Source organism: Amphiura filiformis, chromosome 6, assembly GCF_039555335.1.
Source record: "Amphiura filiformis chromosome 6, Afil_fr2py, whole genome shotgun sequence".
NCBI lineage: Eukaryota > Metazoa > Echinodermata > Ophiuroidea > Amphilepidida > Amphiuridae > Amphiura > Amphiura filiformis.
This window is the reverse complement of record NC_092633.1, coordinates 53800740-53809422: the sequence shown is the minus strand read 5'-3', so window position 1 is coordinate 53809422 and position 8683 is coordinate 53800740.

Genomic DNA, 8683 nt, shown 5'->3' with positions numbered 1-8683 from the left:
AGGAAGAAATCAATATTACTTTATTTAATAATGTTTCCTACCTCGGGCGATGGTCGACTGACTGACCAAATGCTTTTTAACCTTTTTCCAAACTTTATTTGGAAACCATTACACTGACATGTAGTAAATGAAGCGATGCGTAACATCTGGCGATTGGATAGAGCGTTGTACCTGCAATCAATAATCACCCTACTACGTACTTTGACCCAGCCTTCATTTTATATGTCACATCTTGTCTTTATAAGATTGTTTTTACGTTCGCTATTTGCACATTGAATTGGCATATGGTTCTTGTATGTAATGCGCTTTATAAAAGTGTTTTATTATTATTATATTTATATTTATGCTTATTCCAAAATTGCCAAAATGTTAATTTTGATCAATGTTCTAGCTTGCTTACATTATATTGCAGAGCTTGCAATCTGTTGTCACTGTAAAAAAAGATGTGACAAAATGTGAAATTGGAACAAATTCGCACGAAACGCGCCTAAATTTGCTTGTTTTAAAGCTGAAATTGTCAACTATGAGATTAATTTCGTCAAAATAGCATGCACACAGACGTTTCTCATCTTTTTTTTCCAATTTCTCTTCTCTTTTTTTTTTTTTTTTTTTTTGATTCCCGGGGCGCGCGACCGTTTAAAAGGGCTGTATACAGGCGGTTGTACTGTACAAACATGTAATATTGTAAGACCAATCTAGCATAATTTTTTTATGAGGTGTTTGCCTTTCGTCTCTTTCGTCAATGTAGATGGAATTCTTCTCATGTTTTAAAAAGTCTATGTTGCGCTTTATTTCCAATAAACCTTACATTAACATCTTATGATTGTTATTGTAAAAAGAATGTAGACATAACTTCAAAAATATATAACGACTACAATACGATCCTTTAGACGCACTATATGAGTGGCCAAAGCCCGCTGCATACTTGTAATTGGACATAGAATATTCAATGCAACATGTCTTCGTTATTCAATTTTTTCTCTTCTTCTTCCTTATTAGGCTTCATTATGTATGAGTATTATCGCACTACGTACAGACAAGCTGTACTTATTTTTTACTCTGAAACCTAGAGTAGATAAGTGTATTTTTGAAGTACAGTCAACAGTACCAGGATGATCCCCTGCTCTTTTCGAATAGCCTGTGACGTTCTTAACGTACACACTGCATTACTGTTAGAAATAGTTGTACACGGGACCGACGGTTTAAAATGCCCTCCGAAGCACTAAGCAAAAATAGTGAAGTGCCTTGCTCATACGGACCCAAAGAGCCAGCCGAGTTCAAGCGGACCTACTCAGATTTCGAACCCGGGACCCTGCGATTCACAGTCTAGCGCCTTAAGGGGGTATAATACCCTGATTTTCATCAGTACCCCTCTTCTTTTTTTTCTTGCAAATTTATGAAGTACATTTATATGTTCATCATCTCATGTCCTGAAAAATATCTCTACCTACAAAGTGTTTTTAAACCATTTTCATTGTTGCCCTATATACTTTTTTGTTTACCTGTTACTATGGGATTATAGTAACTCAGTATGTGTGCATCACTCATAACAAAACATAATTTATTATATCTAAGTAGTACTTGAATAGAATAAATTATATCCTTTGTTATACCATCTTCAGACTGTGATCAACTAGGCATGCTATATCTCTTCCTCAATGAATGGTATAGCAAATTTAATACTATATAGCCTCTATCATGTGTTGTTTGGAAAAGAGATTTCTATAAGGTTATAGGTCATCATAGGTCAGGTTATAATCACCTGGTTGGGGTCAAATTTAGGCATCCATTTTGAAATACATGTGATATATCAACATAGCTGTAATGAATAGCTGTAATGAGGCATCAATTTTGATATTTGGTCTAGTTTGTCTTTTTACTGGATATATAATGCTATGGACAGAATAACATTTCTTGGGAATTGATGTAAATGGTGAGTACAATTTAGATTGTCTAGTTGAAATGGATTGGACAAACCAATCCATTTTTGGTACCAAAATCACAAAAATGAAGCTTACGAAAAACTACCTAATCTGATGGTATAGGTGAAGAGAAATGCAATTTTTTCAACATAACTGTAGTTTGGTTGTGGAAACTTTTTACCTATGGCTTAATTAGGTTTCAGTGAAATAATGTCGCTAGTTAAAAAATAAAAAATATAGCTTAACATTGAAAATAGAAGCATTTTAACCAGTTCGTTTGTTGATAGGTGTGGAGCACTAAAAATCACCAAGTTCATGAAGTCATCAAGAACCACTTATTCCCATTTTACATATCAACATTATTTCTCTAATGCGTTAGCAACATGTATCCAAAATTTTAACAAAATCCGTTTATAGTAAGCTTTCCAAAATGAAGTGAATTTAAAACATCGGTGATGTACCACCTTTTGGCTTCTACCTGTAAAAGCATGTAAGCTACATTGATACCGATGCCACCAATAGAACGGAGAAGATTTGCCCCTTCGTTTTGCATACTACTTTGTCCAATTTTATTTTCTCATTTCTTCACAAAATGCAAAAATGTAAAAAAAATGCAATGGGTGTAGTACCCTCTTAACCGCTCGACCACGCTCCTCTCATTCTATTTCAACTCATGTTTTAACTTCTAACGAATGTTTGATGACGTAATATCGATGATATATTTCCACCAGACATTTGATACCAAATGCAATTGATTTTCCGTCGTCAAAAATTCGTTAGAAAATAAAATGAATTGAAATAGATAAAATTGAAAAAGTAACGAATACTTGTTGAACGAATATAACGTCGAATATTTTGAGTACATATAGCCCTTAAAGGCCCAATTTAATATATCTCATCATTTATTGAGCGCTATATCAAAATATTACCACAGCGTTGTACAATAGCAAATAACATGTTAAAAACACAATAATATCAAATTATACACCAAAAAATATCACTTAGGCCTACATGTACAACAATAGACTCATGATTAAAATGCATGAAGTACAATTTAAAAAAAAACCCAAAGCAATTATAATGATAAAATAAATGTAGGCAAATTTATTGCATATAAGGAACAAAACATTATTGAGATGGAAAAATGTGGGTCTTGAGCAATTTCATGAAAACATTGACTGAGGGTGAAATGAAATGTATTAAATCAAAAATGGATGTCAACTAGATGTGACGGTATCCATAGTAACACATTTTTTATCGAGTCAGTCTTGTATTCCATTCACGTTTACAGCCACAATAATTAAATCAAAGCTATCAACGTGATTGATACCCATCCGTTTTTGGTGTCTTTGACAAGCATACTTTTTCCAAAAGCATTATTGGATCCACATCAAATGACGAGACTTTTAGACAGTTTGATGCATTAATAACAAATAAGATGTCTCATAATGTTGAATGTCGATTTTGTAGTGTTTAGTCATAATAACTGGCAACAGACTACCATTAATTTATGATACAGCCTGTATACAAATGATATACTGAACTGTATATCTCGGCTGTAGGAAACTCAATTATTCAATACCAGTGGTACTAAAATAATATGAAATGTTGCCTTCATGTTTCAGAAATGTCTTTGTGGATTTGAATAGTGCACTTCCCTCAAGTTAGGCTGCATTTTAATCTAATAAGACACAATCGATGTTTCCCTTTATTTGATTGGCTATTATTAAAGGTTCCGATCACTGCTATGTGCATCTCATGTAATGTTCTTCTCTGGCTTACATCACCACCCGACTCATCATTTAGCCAAACAGATGATGAAAGCAGCATTCGCAGTAGCGTAGCAAATAATGAATCTGGGTTGTGATGCAAATGACCTTGAGTATCGGACACTCAAGGTCCGGTACACAAGGTCATTTGCATCACAACCCAGCTGAAGACTGAAGGTTTTAGTCGCAACGTCGCGTCGCGCGTCGGTTCGTCCGTCAAAAAATATGTATATATGTGAGTCTACACAGTTTGAAAGGGCCAAAATAGCGTCAAATGCCAAATGTGTGCGCTTGTGTCCTAATAAAGTCCTGTTTTAGAAGCTCGAAGACCTTTACATGAACAGTCTCTCTAAAAAAAACCACTAAGTATCCGACCGATAATACCGGATCAAAATCCGGGGTCAAATTAATGCAACCGGAAATTGTTTTCGTCTTTTCCCCAAAAACTTTCATTTTGCCCCCACCTGACCAAGAAAGCTGGCTACGCCCCTGAACATTCGTATTTTATTGCCAAACTGACTTCAAGGAAAATAGGTTAAATATTGTTAATATTTATATAATTGCTGGATCTGAAAAAGTAAAAAATAAATAAATAAATAAATAAAAAAACAAACAAACGCAACAGATTTATATGTAACTGCACGTCGTCACCTTGGAACATTTTCTAACCACTAAACCAACGAATGCCCCGATAAGGTTTCTTCTGTTTTGCGTTGATTTCTTATCTTCTTTCATTGAACATTAAAAATCGTTGAACATTGAAAATCATTGAACATTAAGCACAGAGTGCCTCGATAAGGCTTGTTTGTTCATCATGCAGTTATTGTATATGTATGCACACAACACAGGGGCACTCACAATAGGAAATTGACCTGGTAGCGCTGTGTTGTAGATATAGGAGATGAACTAGTTAGCGTCATATATCAAAAAGTATAAAAGCTATGAATTTAGTACTTGCTCTCCGAGCTCCGCCCGTACATGCACTCATAGAAATGACTTGTTCGCCTTGTTGGCGCGATTCAAAAGGAGGAAGTTTGGACAACTCAAAAATGGTGTAAAAGTTGCCAAAACAAAAGTCATTTTAGTTATCCGAACTTAAAAATGCTGAAAAAGCTCAAAAGTTCCGTCAACTAATCAACTTTGTTGGCATTACTTAAAAAGTTGATGTAAGTCGTTGCGTCAACTTTTTAAGTAATGCCAACTTCTGAATTCAAGTTCAGGGAACTTAGAAAAATAAACAAGGTTCAAAGAACCAATTAGTTGAGTTATTGTAACTCAACATGTAAGTTGATGTAACTCGTTCATATTAAGTTACTGGTACTTATTGTTTTGAGTTTTTCCAATTTGGTACTTTGTTACTTAATTCACGTAATTGGATCATTTTCTGCACAATTAGCAGTATTCAAATATTTATTTTTGTAATCAGTGCAAAATTTTGTATACTATAGCACACCTCTAGAAAAGTATGCTAACCTAGGCTAGTTTCATTTTCTGAGTTGTAACAACTCAATAAAGTAAGTGCAAATGAGTGCGACCAACATAATGATATCGAGTCAGCGTTACTCAAAATTGTACGCGTTGGCATTACTCGGACAGTTGACGCAACGACTTACATCAACTTACTGAGTAATGCCAACGAACAATTTCTATGAGTGTGTCAATTGGATTAGTCGACCGTAGCGGACAATTCGATCGCTCATTGGATTAATATTATCACGTGGTAAGAAATTTGCATTGGACAATCGATTACTATAATGGTTTAGTACTGCATATTTCGGTTTAATCTTCACTAAGCGTGTTTATGGCTGAAAAGGTCACGGTGAATTTGCCGTGGACAAAACTGCACTATGTTTGTTTTATGTTGACCAGGGGCGTAGCCAGCTTTCTTGGTCAGAGGGGGCAAAATAAATTTTTTGGGGTACAGACGAAAAGAAATTGCAGTTGCATCATACAATACATATACTGGTTTTGTTTTTAGAGAGACTGTACTCTTCGAGCTTCCAAATAAGGCTTTATTGTGACGATGCGCAAAAAAATTGTATTTTTCACTATTTTGGCCCATGATCGGGGTGAATTTTGGTGGAAAAGGGGCTAGGAGCCCCTTTTCTTTTCCTTTGCCCTCCAGATTTTCTCTTTCATTTGTTGTTAGAAGGGCACTTTTTTCTTTCATTTTTCGTCCATACTGCAGTTACTGTCCGTTTTCCTATACACAATACACAGTGCTCTCACCATTGACGTGTGACCTCAACAAATGATGTATGTTGGGAGAATGGACACTTGCCTAGTTAACATCACTGTGTGAAAAATAACCAGCCAATATTTTATTTATTCTCCAAAACTTCTAGCAAATATATTTCTCTAACATGACCTAAAATTACAGCTAGGTTAGATGTTCAGAAATGGTCGTACTTTTGTAAAATATGAGTGAGGGCAAGGCATAGCTAGCCAACTCCCCGTGTTAATTGAATGGAGATTTGACCGAAAATATTGGTATCGGACCGCTCACTTCTGAAGGATGCCACAAAAAAACGGTAAAAGCTACATTTAAATTATTCTAAATAGGTTCTAGAAAATAAAGTTTTGTAACATGTCCTAAATTTTTAGCTAATTTAGATGTTTGGAGAAGGTCGTACTTTTGTGTTTTAGGAAGGATATGTAAACGACAGATAACACCAAAAATATGAAGAAATTATTTCCAAACTGTGTTAAGTCAACAATCATTATGTTGGTCATTTTGAAGAATGCTGGTTAACAAAAAGCACGTCTTTGTGTCATTTCGTGAACAATGGTACACATACCATTGTTTCCTTTCGTTTCCTTTATAATCGGTTACCCAACTGAAGCTGTAATACCAGCTTTATTGCGATGTCGCACATTGAAAACAGACACTTGTACACAACCAGAGAAGATCTGATTTAATCAGTTGAGCTGCTTCAATGAGTGTTATCTTGGTTTAATAGCTTTTAATGGGGTTTAAGTCCTGCAAAGGTCGAGATGAATTCTACTGTAGACATGACTGCATCATGCGGGGCGTACTCTGCCCCCGCCCCCTGCCACCTCACTGGCTACGCTACTGATGTTGACTTCTTTTGTATCATACTGAAAATTAAACCAATGAGTGCTCTGTATAAGGTTTGTTTGTTTGTTTGTTTTATGTTGTGACGGGTTTTCCTACTATGCGCACAGAAATATAATGGACACAGTCGTTGAAATTGTAGAAATGAATTTTAAAAGGAGGTGAACCTTTTACAAAATTACGTAGCATAATTTTGCTCAGGAAAAATATGCTTTAATATACTGATGAGGTTCTTTTGTTGAATTTTCCTTACTGTGCGTAATTCAAGCACATTAACTAACAACATTTAGATTCAGAATGGGTCACAATATATAATTATTTCTTTAAGCAAACGAGTGAAGTGAAATTATGTTGCTTAGCGCCCTTTTAATATTATGTTACACAATAGGAAATGTGTCATGTGGTTGTGTCTTCAAAGGTAATGTCTTTATTGAAAGTCAAAAAGTGACAAAATGTTTTTTAGCAATGTATGTGTTACTGCTCATAGGTTGGACGTGTTTTTAATCGCAGAATTGATTTAGCAAATGGAAGCAGGTTTTCAATAAAAGCCTTTACTTAGATAATATTGATTGACAAAATGCTTCCTTTTTATTGGTTGACATTAACTGAAAGGGAGTATTTGATTACTTTCACGCATGGATGATGGCTCATAGATTGATTAATGTTTAGATTTAACAGGCGTGAACAGACTAAAATGTTTACAATAGGACCAAAAGGAGATTAAGAAACTCTTAATTAAAATATAATATACCTAATCAGAAGGCTAGTCACTCACTCAGTCAATTAATTAGGCAATGCACCGATAGAATTCGGTGTTGATATGAGCGAAATTGTGAGCTACACCTTTTCAATTTAAAATAATTAATTATTGCTTCTTTTTATTTGACTGAGAAAATTAATTTCAAAGCAAAAAGGTATATTTCAACATGTATCGATCGAGTTTTTGCGCGACTATGCATAACAATAGAGGATCGTCAGTAGCATTCTGAGTGTAATTACAACGAAATCAAACAAAATATGAATAGAATATGTATTGTATACAGATTGTTTTAGGTTGACTTAAGCGACAGACAGTTAAGGTGGTACTCTCCGACTCCGATAAGTTTTCCAATGAGAGAAGTTATTCATTGGTATTCCATTATGATTTAATACTCTGTGAAGGTGGCTTGGGAAAAATTCCTTAAACTACACATTCTCACCTAGTCTTGGATTAGACATCAAGACTTGCCTCTAAGGTGTCTGGATTTCAGGACAGATGTTGGTGGCTAAATCTTCATTCTCAATGTGATCCTTCCACGGTACTTCGTGGGCATCTTACTTTCAAAAATCAGAGCTTGTACTAAGCCTTTGCATGGATGGCAAGGCTTATTAAAGCTACACTAACATCGTTGCATCGCTTAGAATGTAGCCTATTCCCGGGAGCCTATTACTATCCGCGTGTTTACGTATATATAACTTGAGCTATTTTATCCGACAATTATCAAGTCTTTCATATTAATGGTCTTTTCATAATGGTCACTTGCGTCAATCCTGACATTTTTAACAGTACTGTCGTTTTTTTAACCAATATTAGTTTCCTATACCTTACTAAAACCAAAGATACCATTGCAAAATGCTATGTAGGTAATTGGCAAAATTAATGCTTAACTATGGTCAGCGTATACCATCAAATATTGACCATTGTAGGTCCCCATGTACCCAGGTCCACTATACCATTGTGTACTTTGTGATATTTATTCCTGTTCCCCAATTAATTGCATCAAAAACATGGAATGACCTCTAAAATATTTTGTGTGGTGACAGCTGATTTTGATACAACAAACGTGATACTATATAGTGTGTATTTTCCAACTCATGCGTCGTACTTGCGTGTGTGGTGAATATTTCTAAATGCGCATTTTCCGAATTCTCTCAAA